Here is a 19,780-nt window from a genome sequence, read left to right on the forward strand (position 1 = left end):
GAAACCCTATCTCTAAATTCAGTCACATTAGGGAACAGTTGCAGTTTCAACATATGAATTTGGGGGGGACACAATTCAGGCCAAAATATATAGAATTATTGCAGGTGTGACTTGCATTTGGATGTTTTGCACCAAAACCAAAACCTATCGGTAAAAAGGCTCCACGTGGAGTCAGCGTGGAACGTCTCCCTGTTGCTGTGCGTCCTCAACCACACCTCTCATCCTTCTCTCTGGGGTCCCCTAGATGCTTCGTGTCTTTCTGTGAAGAAGTTCCTTTACAGCAGGAGTGGTTTTGCTGTCAGTGAAGGAGAGGGATTCTCACGGAAGCCACGCCGGTAGGTCCTCGTACACCTCGGTACAAGCGTCCTCTTTGAGCGCCAGTGACATTGATCCCAGGGTCTCAAATTTTGGATGAAGACAAAATTGAGAATTTTCCCCCAAATCTAGCTTTTGCTTTCATCACCACAAATATTTTGTATAAAGTAACTGATTTCAATTGGTGATTCCCCCCCATTTTTGTGAAAATCAGACAAGTAGAGACCATGTAAACTAAGAAAAAACTTCGCGTATTTTATGAAGCTACCGAAATGCGTCTTCCACTTAAGCCAGTGGGGATTTTTTCCAAACGCTCCTGTGTCCCCACACCTGACCTCGATGTGTGCGCTGTTGAGGACACACACAATTTCTGTGCAATTCTTAGTAAGACCTGCTGTGGATAAAATGCAGCATCAGAGACTTTATCACAGATGCTTGAAATAGGGAATCGTCCTTTACTTTGTACATTTGTGGATTTAATCATTGAATAAGTGTGGGTGTAATTTTAGTTTCAGAGCGGAAATTACCAGTGAGGCTGAAGGTGTGAAAGGGGTTGCCAGCTTTACCGTCAGTGCTCGACCTGGCCAGTGCAGAGCGAGACCGCGCGGGGCGTGCGGGGTGCTACCTGTAGGAGCACCTGCTGGGCGCGTGTGGGGAGACGCGGGGAAGAAGGCTGGCGATGCGCACAGTCTTCATTCACAAGTAATAGTGGACAGAGATTGGAAAGAGGAGGAGTGCTCTCGAGCCGCGGGCCTGCTGCTCACAGCTCTTTGAACTCAGCTTGGGGAGGGAGATTTCCGAGACCCGTCCTGGCCAGCAGGCGTGTTTTCCCTCGTTTCTGGAAACTTGGAAATAAGTTTGTTTTCATGTTTTGTGTTACTCTGCCACAAGAGAAAGGAGGATATTTTCTTCATTTTAGAAGTTAGTTTTTAAAACAAACAAACAACACTCCCCCCCCCAAAAAAGAAAAAAAATCTCTAAAATGCTTGGTTGGGAAGAGAGTTTTTTATTAACTCAAGATTTTTTTTTTAATTTTAAGCATTTTTCAATCATGATGTGTTCTCTTGATTGCTGAAATAGTGTCTCTAAAGGCATTGCTTCGTTTCGAAATAACCTCTTGTTACAACGAATCCGCGTAGGAAGTGGGATTACGGGATTCAGCACTTGTCCGTAGATTACTTAGAACAAGTATCTTTTCACGTGCTCGCTCGATGTCCAGGTCTCTCCTCCGGTGGGGTATCTGTTCAGGGCTTTTGCCCATTTTTCAAGTTGTCTTCTTATTGTTGCATTTCACATCTTTTAGATACAGGCTTTTATCAGATGTGTGTTTTGCAAATATTTTCTGTCTGTGGCTCATCTTTTCATTCTGGTGACAGTGTTGTTTGCAGAGCTGACATTGTCTGTTTTGACGCAGTCCAGGCCATCCGTCGTCTCCTTCACGGCTCACACCCCTGTCTTACCCAAAGAGTCTGCACTGAGCCCAAGGTCATCCCGACTTGCTCTGTGCTATCTCCCAGAAATTTTATAGCTTTACATTTTACATTAGAGCTATGACACATTGTGAGTTAATTTTTGTGAAGAGTGTAAGGTTTGTGTCTAGGTTCATTTTTTGCTGGTGGACGTCTAGTTGTTCCAGCATCTTTGTTGAAAAGACTGCCCTAATTCCACTGCATTCTTTGCTGCTTTTTCACACTTCAGTGTAGGCGTGTTTGTGGGCGTTTGCTTCTGGCCTCTAGAACAGTGCTGAGACATAAAAATGTGGAGGAATCGCAACGGGGTGAGTCGTTGGCTGGGAATGGGACTGATGGTGAGCGAAGGTCTCAGAAGCAAGGATGGGGGAGGTTACACGTGGAGATGCAAGTCTTGGCCACACTCTCTTCTGAACAACCTGAAGAACCCCTACCGAGGGTCCTGGTGGCCCCCAGGGTGCTCCCGGCCCCTCTCAACTCACAGCTTTGCTGTACTCGTTCAGTCGTGGTCTTTGCTAGAAGGAAGCCCACCCTCCCCAGAGTCCTCGGTGGGCTGTCGGCTGTGCCTCTGCTCCATGGCGACGTGCCTGTGTTGGAGGGAGAGCCGCAGTCCTGGAATCTGTTCTGTGGGGTGAGGTGGGACGGCACCTGCAACGGGCCTCGTTCCCATCAGGACATGTAGGGTGTTTGCAAACCTGGCAGAAAGGCTCCATGGGACTCCAGAAGGAATTTGAAAAGAACATTTGAGGCAAGGAGATAATTGAAGATAACGTAATTTTAGTATTTTAAACACTCTGTCATAGATGGAAAATGTAACCCTGCTATTTTTGGTGGGAACATTTCTAATGCTTCCCTGCATTTATTTCTGCCTTATTTACTTATTCTTGGCAGGGTATATTCTTCTGGAAATCTTTCTCCTTTTCTCTCTTCATGCTTTGTCTTTCCCTAGAGCATCTTGGATGCAGGGACCTTCACCCCACTCAGGCGCATCTCTGAAGGGGGGTCGGGGAAGTTCAGGGCATGATGCAGACCCCCCGTGGCCACTCACTGTTGTCAGACCCCACATGGGCTGCTCTTTACTTCACCTGCAAGTGGGCTCTGCTGGGAGCGTCTGGGCCTGCGTTTAGACTTGCAGTTGGAAACATTTCTTGCTTAGTACAAATATTCAAGAGTTTATTATAGGAAATATTAGCACACAAGCAAAATAAAACAAAATAACTTGTGAAGCCATGATCCGGCGATAACTGGAGGGTGCGGTATCCTGATCTGCGTGTGCCATGCGCCAGCTTTGCAGGTGACACCGAGCATTTTCCATGGCCACGCGTCATTGCACCATGGGGCTTCTTAGGGTCCGGCCATGGCGGCCGCGGTGAGTGGGGGGGATGCGGGCCTCGGGCTGGTCTGCTGATCAGCATCTTGTGGATCCAGGAATTGGGGCTTTATAAAGTTCTCCAGGTGATGGTTTGCACGGCAGTACTTGGGACAGGCTCTCCCGTGATTACCTGCACGGCTGTATTTCCCACCGTGGTAGGATGCGACAGTTTACTGAACCCCTTTCTTAGGAGCAGATTCTTATGTGATGTTAGTGCTTTGACATTATTAACAATTGTTTAAGGAACAAATTCTTTTTTTTTCCTTATTTGAGAGAGAAAGAGCATGAGCAGGGGGAGAGGCAGAGGGAGAAGCAGACTCCCCACTGAGCAGGGAGCCCCACGTGGGACTCGATCCCAGGACCCTGGGATCATGACCTGAGCTGAAGGCAGATGCTTGCCCGACTGAGTGACCCAGGTGCCCCAAGAACAAATTTCTTAATCCATTGTCCACACATTTGTGATTATGTGCTTGGGATGCCTTCCTGAGGATTCCTGGAAGCTCTGGCTGAAGGACACGCGTGTTACCCAAGCTCTGCATGCCCATCAGCATGGCTGCTGGACCCCTTACTCCTTCACTGCAGAGCCGCCTGTTGTCCTTGCTACAGGCGCTCGGAGCAGAGCTGCGTAGATGTCGGTGTGCACGGGCAGCACCTGGAGTCACGTCAGCTTGGTTGGTGGCTTGCCGCGGGGGCGGGGGACGCCCGCGCCGCTGGCACGGGGACCACAGCGGGTGTGGTCAGGCTGGGGAGGCAGAGGGAGGATGTTTGTCTCCACTGTTTCAGCAGCGGCGCCTGTAGCACAGCTGAAATATCTGATGTACAGGGAGACACTGTGCACCGTTCACTGCATGTCCTGGTTTCCAGCTCAAGGGGCTTCGGGGTCCCCTCCAGGTTGTGGGGCCTTGCCCCCTCCCCGTCTCTGCACCGGCTTCATCATCAAGGAGCCCTTCTCCACGTGTGGGTTGGGGTGGCCCCAGGGTTTTTGACCATACTTCCAGCAGTCTAGAGGATTTTTTTTTTTTACGCAAGTCCCAGAAATTATTTTCAACAGATGATCTTGGGTCGCCTGTCCAGCCCTGAACCAGTCTCGGGTGGAGGGAAAGGGCATGCTCACAGGCCATGCTGGCGTCCCTCGCTGGAGGCAGGGAGAGGTTGGCTGTGGGTGTGGTGCCCACTGTATGGGCTGACTGCCGGGGGAGTGGCCCCCTCACCCCACAAGACTAGGAGGGGGTGCGTGGAAAGGAAGCAGCCATCACCAGGGTCTCTGTGGCCTCTTCCCCGAAGACCATCTGTTCTGTGAGCTGACCACTAGGCCCCTCGCACTGTGCAGCTGAAACCCGGCCCAGGCTGGGGCAGCGGTGCTGGGGCTCATGGGGCTCATGGCCGGATGGGCGGGGGCACAGAGTAGGTGACCTCAGGTCCGAGTGTCAGCAGGACAGTTTGGGTGGTGGGGGGGGACAGGACACATAAGTGCACAGGACTATGGTGTGAGGGGGTGACACGTGCTCCGTGCACTCAGACTCCCACAAACTGCAGGACTCGAGTGGGAGCACCCCGGAGTGAGCGGGTCAGCGAGGTACAGCCTTGGGCACAGGCAGATGAAGGAAAGAGATGTGTTCTGGAACGTTCCAGCTGAGAGTTTAGAGCTCAGGTTTGCTCCTGAGCGCCTCAGACTCTGTGCCCCTCGCTCAGGGAAACCGTGTGGCGTCCCGGTGACAAGACGCAGAGTCAACCTCTCACTGCCGGACGCGGGGTCCTGGCCTCCCTGACCGCCGTGAGGCCGCGCTCCGTGCTCTCTCGCTGCAGACGCCAGGAGGGCTCTGCGTCCCCATCGCACCAGGCGCCCCGGCGTAATGCGTGTGCGAAGGCGGCCAGGAGGCCGGCGGCTGCCCTTTGCATCCGCTGGAGCAAACGTTGCCTTATTAGGTGACTCGGTGCCAGACGTGCCGTTTCCTGTGCGCTGTGATCTGCACAAGTTAAATATTTAGACTCTGCTGTGTTTGAACACTTCTGCCAAAACGTGTTTTTCGGTTCTCTCCCTTGTCAGGGAGAGCTGGAGCGCGGCCTCTGGCCTCGCAGAGGGGGAGCGTCTGTCTGGGGGAGCTGAGCTAGAGGGGCTGGGGCGGGGGGCCGGCCCGGCAGGGTCCCCCGCAGACGGGAGGGGTGGCCCACGAGCCCCCTATTTCTGCAGCTTCACATCCAAACACAGTTGTTCTGTGACTGAAAGTGAACGTGGATAGCAGGTCACACAATGAGCCTCAGATGTGTGTTTTGATTCGCTTTTGACGACCGTCTTCCCCTCGGTTCCGAGTCTCGCCCCGTGTGCTGACGCCACTCTGGAGAGCACACACCCTGTGCCTCGCTGGGGGAGGGGGCGGAGCCGCCTGTGCGGGGACGCGGGGACCCGCGAAGACAGGGAAGCGGCAGCAGCCTGTCACGAAGAAGGAAGAGCCGAGCCGAGGGCCTGGCTTCGCCAAGGAAAGCAAAACACAGGCAGAGCCGTTTGAACCAGCCGTAAACACTGAAAAATAAGCAATGCCGGCAGCATGAGGCCTTCCCTGCGGCCGAGGGAGACCTGCCCGGGCGTGGGGCCGGCCACCCTGGCTCGTGCCTGCTCGGGGACACACAGCTCCACAGTCCGGCTCCTCCTCAGCCGGCGTCCTCCCCAACTACCCGCCTGGCGCGTCGGATGCGCTCTCCGGTGACACTGTCCCCTCTCCAGCTCCTGGCCCTGCACTCGAGCCGTGACCTCGCTGCTCTCAGCTTTCCAGGGCCTGACACAGCCTGACCTCGGACGCCGGGAGCCGCGCGCCCGCGGAGCCGCCAGGCAGCAGGTGCAGAGGCCGCACGCCTGGGGTCGGCGCCCCGCCACTCGGCCCGCATGTGGGTCAGGCTGAAGCTCTCGGGCTGTCTGGTGGGACGATAATGTCTCCATGCACGGCTGTGGGGAGCACCCCGACGGGCACGTGGAACAGGCCTGGCCAGTCCCAAACGTTCCCAGATTCGCCGTTATTAGAAGAGTCCACACACATGCCCAGCGCAAGGGTCTTCTCCTCGAATAATTTAAATCAATGGTCTGATGCAACGGTTCTCAAACTTTTTGGTGAAAGAATCCTTTATATTCTTAAACCTTATTGAGGACATCAAAGAGCTTTTCTTAACCTGGGTTGTATCTGAATATTTCTGGTCAGTGTTAAAGCTGACAAGTGTTTACTACCCGAGGACACATCCTGTCTGTGTCATCGCAAGTCATATGTGAGAATCAAAAAGCAAAGGACACGTTGATATTTTACAGAGGTGGTTATGATCATGGATTCCCTGGGGGTCCCGGGGCCACACTTTGAGAACTGCTACTCTAGAGTAGGGACAAAACATAGACACATCACAAGCAAACAAAGGAGCTCTGTGTCTGTAAGGTCACAATGGTTGGGAAACACGTGGATGAGCTCAGTGCAGTGGCAGGTCAGACAATCCAAGTCCCCTGCTGGTGGGGAGAATTAGGGGAGTTCCCCTGAGGCCGTGGGCAGAGGTGAAAGCACTGACTCCTCAGCCTGAGGCCCATCACTGACCCACACGTGTAAGCTTACCTCCCCAGGGAGAACACTCGGCTCCTCGGGCCCAAACACCTACATTCAGGCTATTTAGATGCTTCTCCGAAAGCAAGTAGGGGGACGTATATTATGTGCAGAGCAGGAAGGGCCCTTTCTGAAGGTTTCCTAGAGCAAAGAAAACCTGAAAAGGAGATTCAAGCCACCGTATCCTTAGAGATACTTGTTTTGAAATGGGGATTTGCCCTTTAAAATCTGTCCATGTTTAAAAATTATCTTGAGGCCAAAGTCCAGTTAGGGTGTCTTCCTTGATCTGAGCATCTCTGCTTCCATTTGTTCAAGAGCTTGCTGGCACCTAAACTTCATGACATTTCGTCTCTTCCCCTCTTGCCCCGATTACAGATAATGCTTCTGGTTTCAGTTCGTTGGCTGTCTTGGGTCCAGTGATTAGGAAAGTGACTGAAGAATGTCAGGATTTCTCACTGGGGCCAGTCTCAGAGAGGAGCAGCTTGTAAATGTGTCCTGGCCTCCGTGAGGTTGCCAGTGGTTGCTTGTGGGTGCGAGGCGTGGGTGTCCTGCCCCTGGCCCTGCATGCCCGCCAGCCTCCCCTAGTGGTCGTCGGCTGCATTGTCATGGCACGAATGGTGCTCAGATCTGGCTTAGGGTCAGGTGCACCTGTGCAACGAGGCCGTGGACCGAAGGTTGGACAAGGCCACAGATGTGATGACACACTAGTGCCTCGTGGAAGGAGCTGATCATCCCCTGTCCTGTGAGCTGAGCCCAAGACCAGGAGGCCAGCTTCTGGGAGACCACAGCTGAGGCAATGGAAGCAGCATTGCCTTGGGATTAAGAACTTGGCTTGTATCCTACTTCCACCATGACTTGTTGCACAGTCTTGGGAAGCCACAGAACTTCCCTGCACCTGTGTCCACGAGGGGGACCCATGGGTGGTTTCAGTGCTTCTTGCACAGGTGGTTAGGACTGAGGGGAATTACCAGGTGCTGCAGGTGGCTGAGCTCTGGGTAGGACAGTCTGGTCCATGTGCTAGCAGTGCCTGAGTGGAGCTGAGGGAGCCTGGGCACGTTATGAGGGTATTCTCACCTGTAAGGTGTAACTATCCTCACCTGTAAAGTGTAATGAGGGCAGCTTCCAAACTGAGTATCCATGAGTGTCTGTGACCAAGTATGAGTGTTCACAAGTATCTGTGACTAGGTGTGAGCATTCATGAGTATCCATGAGTGTCTGTAACCAAGTATGAGTGTTCACAAGTATCTGTGACTAGGTGTGAGTACTCATGTGTATCCATGAGCATCTGTGACCATGTATGATTACTCATGACTATTCATGAGTATCTGTGACTATATATGAGTGTCCATGAGTATCTGTGACCATGCCATATGTGAGAGTGTTAGGAGTATCTGTGACAGGTATGAGTACTCATGAGCATCCATGAGCATCTATGAGGCATGCGGACCCGCAAAGACGGGGAAGCAGCAGGAGCCTGTCACGGACACTCATGAGTGTTCATGAGTATCTGTGACTAGGTGTGGGTACTCATGTGTATCTGTGAGTGTCTATGACCATGTATGAGTGTTCATGAGTATCTGTGACTAGGTGTGAGTACTCATGAGTATCCATGAGTGTCTGTAACCAAGTANCCTACTTCCACCATGACTTGTTGCACAGTCTTGGGAAGCCACAGAACTTCCCTGCACCTGTGTCCACGAGGGGGACCCATGGGTGGTTTCAGTGCTTGTTGCACAGGTGGTTAGGACTGAGGGGAATTACCAGGTCCTGCAGGTGGCTGAGCTCTGGGTAGGACAGTCTGGTCCATGTGCTAGCAGTGCCTGAGTGGAGCTGAGGGAGCCTGGGCACGTTATGAGGGTATTCTCACCTGTAAGGTGTAACTATCCTCACCTGTAAAGTGTAATGAGGGCAGCTTCCAAACTGAGTATCCATGAGTGTCTGTGACCAAGTATGAGTGTTCACAAGTATCTGTGACTAGGTGTGAGCATTCATGAGTATCCATGAGTGTCTGTAACCAAGTATGAGTGTTCACAAGTATCTGTGACTAGGTGTGAGTACTCATGTGTATCCATGAGCATCTGTGACCATGTATGATTACTCATGACTATTCATGAGTATCTGTGACTATATATGAGTGTCCATGAGTATCTGTGACCATGCCATATGTGAGAGTGTTAGGAGTATCTGTGACAGGTATGAGTACTCATGAGCATCCATGAGCATCTATGAGGCACACGGACCCGCAAAGACGGGGAAGCAGCAGGAGCCTGTCACGGACACTCATGAGTGTTCATGAGTATCTGTGACTAGGTGTGGGTACTCATGTGTATCTGTGAGTGTCTATGACCATGTATGAGTGTTCATGAGTATCTGTGACTAGGTGTGAGTACTCATGAGTATCCGTGAGTGTCTGTATCCAAGCATGAGTGTTCACAAGTATCTTTGACTAGGTGTGAGTACTCATGAGTATCCGTGAGCATCTGTGACCATGTATGTGTACTCATGAGTATTCATGAGTATCTGTGACTATATATGAGTGTCCATGAGTATCTGTGACCATGCCATGTGTGAGAGTGTTAGGAGTATCTGTGACTAGGTGTGAGTACTCATGAGTATCCGTGAGCATCTATGACCATGTATGAGTGTTCGTGAATATCTGTGAGTACTCACGATTATCTTTGAGTATCTGTGAGTATCCATGAGTACCCATGACTAACCGTGAGTATCCATGAGCTCACAGGAAGTGGTTTGAATCATGCCAGCATGTAGTGACCCCTCAGCAGTCCTCAGCAGGTAACAATTANATCATGCCAGCATGTAGTGACCCCTCAGCAGTCCTCAGCAGTTACAATTGAGTAGGATAATGAATGGGAAGTGCTTCAGTGCTGGCAAGTGCTAAGGAAATGTAACTTTGTTTTCTTTAAATTCTGTAGAATCCATCAGGAGACCTAAATGATTCTAGGATCCTTTCTGCTATAGTTGTGTGTAGTTTGTTCATCTCTGAATTATTCCCTTGCAAATAGGCCCACAACCCCCCTTCATCCCCTTTCGTACAGAAGCAATCATCTAGGCTCAGGGCAAATGCTCCCAGGGCTATTTTCAGAAGTAACAGTTACCCCAAGAATAAAAAAGGCTCCACGTGGTGTTTTCCAAGAAGGGAGAAGAATTCTACCTCAGGATTGAGTTACTTCTAGTAACAACAAATTGCTGTCCCTAAAAGAGCTGCTTTTAAAGTCATTTCATATATTAGTCTCGGCAGAAACACCTGTTACAAGGAACTGGATGCATGTCATGGTGTTTGGGGGCGTGATTTTCAGGCGTTGGCATATCATTTCTCCCTGGTTCTGAGGGTCCTGTCAACCTACAGTAAAATGCAGTTCTGCTGGCTTGGTTCCATGGCCTCATGCACCTTATCCCTGCACCCATTGGAGAGAGGGGTCGGTGAGCGTGAAGCTGTTTGTGTGGCAGGATTTGTGTATATCTTGTTTCATCTGTCTCTCACAGTGACGATACAGCTAGGGGCTGATTTTCTCATTTTGTAAATGAGGGACAGACTTTGAAAAGTCAACTCAAGAATACACGGTTAGAGGGCTTGCGCTGTTCCTAACCGTGACACGCATCTAGTCCGCCGGGTTGTGCAGCGTGGGTAGGGGTGTGGTTCTCAGCCATCTGTCATTTGTGTCCAAATGCTGCTTTTGTTTTTTCTTTCTCTCATCTCATTACTTAAAACCCAGTATTCTTTCCTTTATCTACACGCAAAGAAAACTAATTCAGATAAATTTTTTTGAAGATTTTATTTATTTATTTATTTGAGAGAGAGAGATCCACGGAGCAAGCACGAGCAGGGGGAGGGGCGGGGGAGAGGGAGTAGCAGACTCCCCACTGAGCAGGGAGCAGCCTGACAGGATGCAGAGCTCCATCCCAGGACCCTGGGATCATGACCTGAGCCAAAGGCAGATGCTTAACGGAGCCACCCAGGCNGTGAGTACTCATGAGTATCCGTGAGCATCTGTGACCATGTATGTGTACTCATGAGTATTCATGAGTATCTGTGACTATATATGAGTGTCCATGAGTATCTGTGACCATACCATGTGTGAGAGTGTTAGGAGTATCTGTGACTAGGTGTGGGTACTCATGTGTATCTGTGAGTGTCTATGACCATGTATGAGTGTTCATGAGTATCTGTGACTAGGTGTGAGTACTCATGAGTATCCGTGAGTGTCTGTATCCAAGCATGAGTGTTCACAAGTATCTTTGACTAGGTGTGAGTACTCATGAGTATCCGTGAGCATCTGTGACCATGTATGTGTACTCATGAGTATTCATGAGTATCTGTGACTATATATGAGTGTCCATGAGTATCTGTGACCATACCATGTGTGAGAGTGTTAGGAGTATCTGTGACTAGGTGTGAGTACTCATGAGTATCCGTGAGCGTCTGTGACCATGTATGAGAGTGTTACGAGTATCTGTGACTAGGTGTGAGTACTCATGAGTATCCGTGAGCATCTATGACCATGTATGAGTGTTCATGAATATCTGTGAGTACTCATGATTATCTTTTGAGTATCTGTGAGTATCCATGAGTACCCATGACTAACCGTGAGTATCCATGAGCTCACAGGAAGTGGTTTGAATCATGCCAGCATGTAGTGACCCCTCAGCAGTCCTCAGCAGTTACAATTGAGTAGGATAATGAATGGGAAGTGCTTCAGTGCTGGCAAGTGCTAAGGAAATGTAACTTTGTTTTCTTTAAATTCTGTAGAATCCATCAGGAGACCTAAATGATTCTAGGATCCTTTCTGCTATAGTTGTGTGTAGTTTGTTCATCTCTGAATTATTCCCTTGCAAATAGGCCCACAACCCCCCTTCATCCCCTTTCGTACAGAAGCAATCATCTAGGCTCAGGGCAAATGCTCCCAGGGCTATTTTCAGAAGTAACAGTTACCCCAAGAACAAAAAAGGCTCCACGTGGTGTTTTCCAAGAAGGGAGAAGAATTCTACCTCAGGATTGAGTTACTTCTAGTAACAACAAATTGCTGTCCCTAAAAGAGCTGCTTTTAAAGTCATTTCATATATTAGTCTCGGCAGAAACACCTGTTACAAGGAACTGGATGCATGTCATGGTGTTTGGGGGCGTGATTTTCAGGCGTTGGCATATCATTTCTCCCTGGTTCTGAGGGTCCTGTCAACCTACAGTAAAATGCAGTTCTGCTGGCTTGGTTCCATGGCCTCATGCACCTTATCCCTGCACCCATTGGAGAGAGGGGTCGGTGAGCGTGAAGCTGTTTGTGTGGCAGGATTTGTGTATATCTTGTTTCATCTGTCTCTCACAGTGACGATACAGCTAGGGGCTGATTTTCTCATTTTGTAAATGAGGGACAGACTTTGAAAAGTCAACTCAAGAATACACGGTTAGAGGGCTTGCGCTGTTCCTAACCGTGACACGCATCTAGTCCGCCGGGTTGTGCAGCGTGGGTAGGGGTGTGGTTCTCAGCCATCTGTCATTTGTGTCCAAATGCTGCTTTTGTTTTTTCTTTCTCTCATCTCATTACTTAAAACCCAGTATTCTTTCCTTTATCTACACGCAAAGAAAACTAATTCAGATAAATTTTTTTGAAGATTTTATTTATTTATTTATTTGAGAGAGAGAGATCCACGGAGCAAGCACGAGCAGGGGGAGGGGCGGGGGAGAGGGATGAGCAGACTCCCCACTGAGCAGGGAGCAGCCTGACAGGATGCAGAGCTCAATCCCAGGACCCTGGGATCATGACCTGAGCCAAAGGCAGATGCTTAACGGAGCCACCCAGGAGCCCCTAGTTTGGAGAAATTTGGCCAACTCTGGATAGTGGCTTGAGTGGACACAGTGTATTTTAATCTAGGACTGTGGTATCAGTTTTATTTGTAGCTGTGTTAGATGAAACCAGATAAAAGTCTTAACGTGGGATTTGAAAATGGAAAATGTTCTGATCCCTTGTTAAGGAATCCAAATCTAAAATGAGACTACTTTTGTTACCTCCCTTTCGAGAAAATCAGTTTCCTAGTTCTACATAATTTAAAGGAAAAGAAGTAACATTTCTATAATGCATTTGAGCCTTTGCAGCTCACTGACTATGAAAGGCGCTGTGAGCAGAGAAAATGGATGAGGGGGGCATGGTCCTGGAGGGAGAAGGCTTCGGGGTGTCGTTAGCTGTGGCTGGGAGGGTGTGCGCCCAGTGGAGCTGCTTGGTGAGGGTTGCTGAAGCCCGTGCAATGATGGTGGGAGGGCTAGGGTAGCCCTGTGGGGGCTCGCAGTGGAGAGCCCTGGGGGGGCTGGAGAACGGGATGGGACCTGGGGAGCACCTTCGAGAGTTAGGTTCAATATGGAGGAAAAGCAAAGAAGAGGGTAAAGGATCACTCCAGAGTGATGTGTGTGCAGTTGTCACTGATAGAAAACTTTGGTGAAGTTGCCTTTCACTATGCATGAGCCCTCCGAAGACGGTGGGGACACAGGGAAGATACAGAGAATGGTCAGATGGGAAGGGGGTGTGACTGAGGTTCCCTCAGCATCGAGGGGCTCTGAGAGCCAGCCGAGGTGGCTTTTCCTTGTCATGGCTTATGGGGCCGTCCTTGCCTCCTCTTTCAGGGGCCTACACCTCATGTCTCCGATTGGGAACGACTTCCAGATTTACGGTTACTTAAGTCTGGGTCTGTGGCTATGGGAAATAAACATATATGGGAAAAATAATCGGATGGACACCCGTGGTCACTATTTTCTTTCCAAAGAAACCAGACCTATGTATTGCATCCAGATCTTTATTTTTTTGGAAACGTGAGCTTGGCTGTGGGCTTCGCATATTGTCTGTTTACTGTCGGTGTTTCTAGAGAGGGCGGCGAGAGGTGGGGCGCTGTGGTTGGTGCGTGGGTTTATGTGCCATAGCCTGAGTATGGATTCCCACCTGGCTTTTCCTAGCTTTGCCATCTTGAGTGAGCCATCAACTTTTGCGGAACCTCCCTTTGTTCTGTTGGTAAAATACACGATGGGAATACATAGCCCTCATTCTGTTATTACTAGGATTGCAGAAGAATATGCAGACGCTTGCCTGTAAATATTAAGGCAATGACCCTGGATTAAGGGCGAATCTGAAAAACCGTCCTTCAGAATTACATTGCCTGGCTGGTCACGAATGCGCACTGCTCGTGGGCAAAGCCTCAGCATCGTGGCTCCCACGTGGCATCTTCCCGAAAGCGGACCTGCGGGTAATTCTATTCCATCCGTACTGTAAGTTTCAAGGGCTCCCTTAGCCCAATCTGCCATTTCTAGAAAATCAAATGGCAAGGGTGCATTTCTTTTTATTATTTTTTTTATATTTTTCCTTCTTTGATCGTCTGTGTTGTATAATTAAAAAGAAAACCACAGAAATTCCATGACTGATGAAGACAATATGAGTAAAAATCAGGGATTCAAGTCTAAGAAAACATGGAAACCACTCTGATGACATCAGTGACAGATGAAATATATGCCTGTTTTAGCTTTATCTGGTAACTGGTCAGAAATGCAAATCACTCAGCTCACCCCAGACCCGCACTTTGGGGTTCGGATGGCTTGGTTCCAGTCCTGTCTCTGCCACTCGTTACCTAGATTGGGACAATGATTTATCTTCTCTGGTTCAGTCACTGAATTTGTAAAACGATGACAGTAAACCCACCTCACAGAATGAACACGTGCGAAAGGAGGTCAGCACATGAAAACTCTGTAGTCCTACATCCCCACTACATGTTACCAAGTATCGATCTCTAGTCTCTGCTCATGTGCAAATTCATATGCTATTTATAAGTGGGATTCTACTGAGCGAACTGCCTATTACTTTATCTCTGACATACTCGTGTACGTGAAGTCCTTTTTACAGCTCACAGCACTTCACAGACCTCCCTTTCGTAGCAGTGAGACCCGTAGTATCCACAGGTTAGACCATATGTATTCTCACAAAGCATCGTGTATCTGGTATTATGGAGAACGAGCCCCTGTGGCACTTATATACCTTTTAAAACAACAGAACAAAGGTGAGCGGCTCATCGCTGATCCAGTGTGCCGACGGGATCAGTGTGTGTGTGTACCTGCGTGCTTCGGGAGGTAAACCAGGGTGTCCTTGGCCTTCCAGAGAACGGTGGTCTAGGCACACCTTTAGTTGGACCCTTAGTCGTTTATTGCACCTGTGCGGATTGTCTCTGTATCTTTACCTGGGCTCCCTCACGTTCGCAGCATCTGCCGCTGCACCTCACGTGTCTTGTGGCCTTGGATCCTCAGGCCTCATTATCCCGTGTAGGTGAGGAAATGGGAGACAGTCTTAAGTTGGTCCTCTCTCAAAGAGCTCGCCACCAGGGTTCTTAAACTGCAAATAGGATCATAGCCATCTTTAACATTCTTACAAGGCTTTCCACGCTTGTGGAAATCCCTCAGCTTGGCTCAGGAGTCCACCAGTCTGGCCTCCGCTGCCCTATGTGTCCACCTCAGCCGTGGACCCTCCCTCTGGCCGTGCACCCTCCCGGGTAGCTCAGTGCCCCTTGTGCCGTGTTTGCTGAGCACAGATCTCAGTGAGCATGTCACTAACTGTGTGCACATTAAAAGCGAGGGTCATGAACTAATAAGGGAATGTGACAAAATGCTTAGAGTAAATTATTTAGTATCTTAATTAGGAATATTTTTTGAGAGAATTTTGAAAAAACCGTAAGGAGATGCAAAAAAATAGGAGATACTGGTTTTGGAAGCATGCACCGGAATGAGTGTTGTATAGAGAGCTACTGTTTCATGACAACTGACCCCAGGATGTTGCGGCGATCGATGGTCAGTGTTTGTTTCTCATGAACCTGCTGATCTTCGCTGGGCTCTGCTCCCCATGCCTCATCCTCCTTGCTTGAGTGAGAAAATGAGAATGTTCTTCTTGGAGCAAGAGCAGAAGCAGGGGAAAGCATGTCCAAATGCACACACCTGTCAAGCCCCGGCTCGCTTGATGCTTACAGACATCCCACGTGCCCGGTAGTTCACAGAGCGGGGAAGGCTCACCGCCAGTGTGGACAAGCTGCAGAAACTTGCTGAGAGGGAGGGGGGAAGGATGGGCCGGCAAGGCCATCTGTTGGTTCTGGAGTTAGTGTGCAGTTATCCTGAGTGGATACTGGAGAAGACACTGGAGGAGGTGAGACACAGGCAGGGACGAGTGTGGGAATCGGCTGTGGGAATCGGCTGAGGAAACAATGCTCTCCAGCCTCCCAGGCTGTGCCTGAAGCGGTAATTGGGACTTGGCAGAGGCCATCAGAGGTAGACAAGCTCCAGTCCATGCACGTCAGAGCCGTGCTTCAGGCCTGCGAACACTTGGGAGTCGGTCCAGCCAATAGCAATGAGGTTGCAGGCCAGCAGAGGACACTTACAGAGGACACTGAGGACCGTCTGGGGAAGTGAGGACAAGGGGCGGGTGCTGGGCTGTTCGTGTGACCCATCCGACCAGATGGGAGACCTGCTTCTACCCTGGAAGCCCTCACAGAGCAGATTCATACCGATGTTAATCAGGGTCCTCCGCACGCGGGACCGAACAGAGCTTCTGCTGGTCTTACTCTCACTTGTAATGGGAACTCTCTTGAACCAATCAAGTCAGCGCTTGGAGGCCCGAGAGTTATCATGGACAAAGCTGACACTACGGGTCTAGAGTCACACTCAGCCCGGAGATGCTCACGTCCTGCGCTTTGCACCACATCGCGTGCTAAGAGTTCTTTGCTTTGTGGCATGTATAGATAACGGAACACCAAGTCCTACTGGAAAAAGGTAGGAGAAGCTAAGCAATCATTAAAGACCTCTTCCTGGGGACTGACCAGGGGCTTTCACGTGTATTTGTGCCTCACTGCTGCGAGGCGCTGTCCACCATAAGACAGACCAGAAAAAGGAAGAGCGTGCTGCCAATGAAATGGCCAATATTTTCTCGTATCTTAGAATTCCTATTTTATTCTTATCTTAAAAACTTTTAAAGACTCATTGAAGTATTGATTTGTTTATTGAGGAAATTCGTGTAGAGTGAGTTGCACAAATGAGTGAGATGTGTCCCGTGAGATGAGCTTTGACAAGGGGCAACGCCCATGTAACCCACACTCTGTCAAGACCAGGACGGTCTCCGGGCCCGGGCGAGCTCCCTCGGGCCCTTCTGGGTCAGCGCCTTCTCAGAGGTAACTCCTGTTTTGAATTCCATCGTTCCATTATTCTACGTTACTTTTACCTGGGCTCGAGTTCCATATATATAGAATAATGTACCATATATCCCCTTGTTTCTGTCTTTTTTGCTCATTATGATAATTTTGAGATTCGTCTTTATTGGTACATGTATTGCCCATTTATTCTCTGTAACTTACGTGCGTAATTGTATATTGTATGCATGCGCCACAAGTTGTGCGTTTTCTACTTGATAATATAGCGTTCTCAGGTTGGGCTATTATAAATAAAGCTGCCATATATGTTCTTATATCAGTGATTTTATGGATGGGTTATTAATTACTGTTGGATAAATACCTAAGAGTAGACTTACAGAGTGTTCCTTTCATTTTACACCCACGTGAGAGTCCCAGCATTTGGCTCGGTGTTCCTCACGTGGGCCACTCTAGCAGCACGCAGTGCTGTGCCATTGAGGTTTTAATTTGCATTTTCCTGATGACCAGTGATGCTGAGCAGTGTTTTCAAGTGCTTATTGTTTAGTCGTGTTTCTCTCTCTGAAGTGTCCGTTCAAATATTTGCCCAGTTTAAATGGAATTGTTTGTCTTTTTTACTGATTTGTAGGAATCATTTATATAACCTGAATCTTTGTCAGACATAAGGCATTAGGGACATTTTCTCACAGTCTGTGGCTTAGCCTTTTACTTTTTTAATGGTGTCTTTGGTGAGCATTAGTTTAAGTTTTAATAGAGTCCAATTTACCACAATTTTCTTTTGTGCTTAGAGCTTTCTATATCTGCCCTAACAATCTTAGTCTAAGCCAGAATCACAGAGACAGTCTCACGTATTTTCTTTAGAGCCTTTATATATTTTTTAGCTTTTATATTTGGATCTCTAAATCATTGTGAAAAATTGTTGTATCGGTGTGATTTCGGCTTTATTTATTTTTTATTGGCATGTAGATAGCCTGTTGATCTAGAATCATTTGTTGAAAAGACTTTCCCTTATTGAATTGCTTTGGTGACTTGTTAAAGATCAACTGAATGTGTATTTTTGGGTCTATTTATGAAGTCTTGATTTTTCCCATTATCTACTTAGCTATTGTTATTCCAATCACATGCTATCTGGATAGGCAGCTTGAAAATCACTTTTCAAACATGATAATATTAGTCCAACTTTGTTCTTTTGAAAGAGTGTTTTGGATACTTCAGGTGTTTTGATTTTCCATGTACATTTTAGAATGAAAATGTCAATTTCCACAAAACAGCTTCCTAGGACTTTTTTTAAACGATTTTATTTATTTGAGAGAGAACAAGAGCAAGAGCGAGAGAGCGAGCGAGTGCACAAGCAGGGGGAGGGCAGAGGGAAAGGAAGAAGCAGGTTCCCCGCTGAGCAGGGACCCCAATGTGGGACTCAATCCCAGGACCCTGGGATCATGACCTGAGCAGAAGGCAGAGTCTTTTTTTTTTTTTTAAAGATTTTTTTAATTTCTTTATTTGACAGAGATAGAGACAGCCAGCGAGAGAGGGGACACAAGCAGGGGGAGTGGGAAAGGAAGAAGCAGGCTCATAGAGGAAGAGCCTGATGTGGGGCTCGATCCCATAACGCCAGGATCACGCCCTGAGCCGAAGGCAGACGCTTAATCGCTGTGCCACCCAGGCGCCCCGGAAGGCAGAGTCTTAACCAACTGAGCCACCCAGGAGCCCAGAGTTTCCTAGGACTTTCGTAGAAATTGTGTTGAAACCACAGAGCAATTTGGTAAGAATGAACATTATAACATCACTGAGATTTCTGATCTATGAACATGGTACATCTCTTTCCACTTGTGTTGTCTTCCTTTCATTTTCCTAAGCAATGCTTTTTCAATGTCTTGCACATCTTTTCATACATTTATTTGATGTTTTTGATGTTATCAGAGATGCCATTTAAAAAATTTATCTTCTTTTTTTTTTTTAAGATTTTATTTATTTATTTGACAGAGATAGAGACAGCCAGTGAGAGAGGGAACACAAGCAGGGGGAGTTGGAGAGGAAGAAGCAGGCTCATAGCAGCGGAGCCTGATGTGGGGCTCGATCCCATAACGCCGGGATCACGCCCTGAGCCGAAGGCAGACGCCCAACCGCTGTGCCACCCAGGCGCCCCTAAAAAATTTTATCTCCTAGTTATTCATTGCTACTACATAGAATTATAGGTGCTTTTCTATACTGACACTATACATTGAGACTTTGCTATGTTCACTTATTAATTCTAGCATTTTTTCTTTGTAGATGTTTTAGATTATTCTTACATGCGTAATTCTGTCACGTGTGATTAAAGAAAGTTTTACATTTTTCTTTCCCATCTTTATGTGTTTCTATTTCTTACTTTAATGCCTTGCCTAGGATATCCAGTGTAATGACAAATAGAAGTGGTGAGACTGTTTCCAATCTTAGAGTGAAAGCATCCAGTCTTTTATCATTAAATCTGATGTTAGCTGTGGGTTTTTAAAATATACGCTTTTTAGCAGATAGAGAAGGTTTTCTTCTGATACCAGTTTTCTGGGAGTTTTGCCATTTAATTGACAAAGTGGTTCACCTTAATAAAAGTGAACACCTAAATTTCTTTGTCTAAAAATGGGTAGTTGGGGCACCTGGGTGGCACAGCGGTTAAGCGTCTACCTTCAGCTCAGGGCGTGATCCCGGCGTTGTGGGATCGAGCCCCACATCAGGCTCCTCTGCTATGAGCCTGCTTCTTCCTCTCCCACTCCCCCTGCTTGTGTTCCCTCTCTCGCTGGCTGTCTCTCTCTCTGTCAAATAAATAAATAAATCTTTAAAAAAAAAAAAGGTGACGTAGCCGCAGGAACTTATATATGCAGCCTGCATGTTCTTAAAATGTG

The 19,780-nt window shown here is 48.4% G+C and overlaps 1 protein-coding gene across 3 annotated transcripts in view; it reads left to right on the forward strand.

Moving 5' to 3' along the window:
- The window catches only part of SMOC2 (SPARC related modular calcium binding 2), a 164,595-nt gene that overhangs the window by 94,942 nt on the left and 49,873 nt on the right, over positions 1 to 19,780 (forward strand). The window lies entirely within an intron of this gene.

Source organism: Ailuropoda melanoleuca, chromosome 10 (genome assembly GCF_002007445.2).
Source record: "Ailuropoda melanoleuca isolate Jingjing chromosome 10, ASM200744v2, whole genome shotgun sequence".
Lineage (NCBI taxonomy): Eukaryota > Metazoa > Chordata > Mammalia > Carnivora > Ursidae > Ailuropoda > Ailuropoda melanoleuca.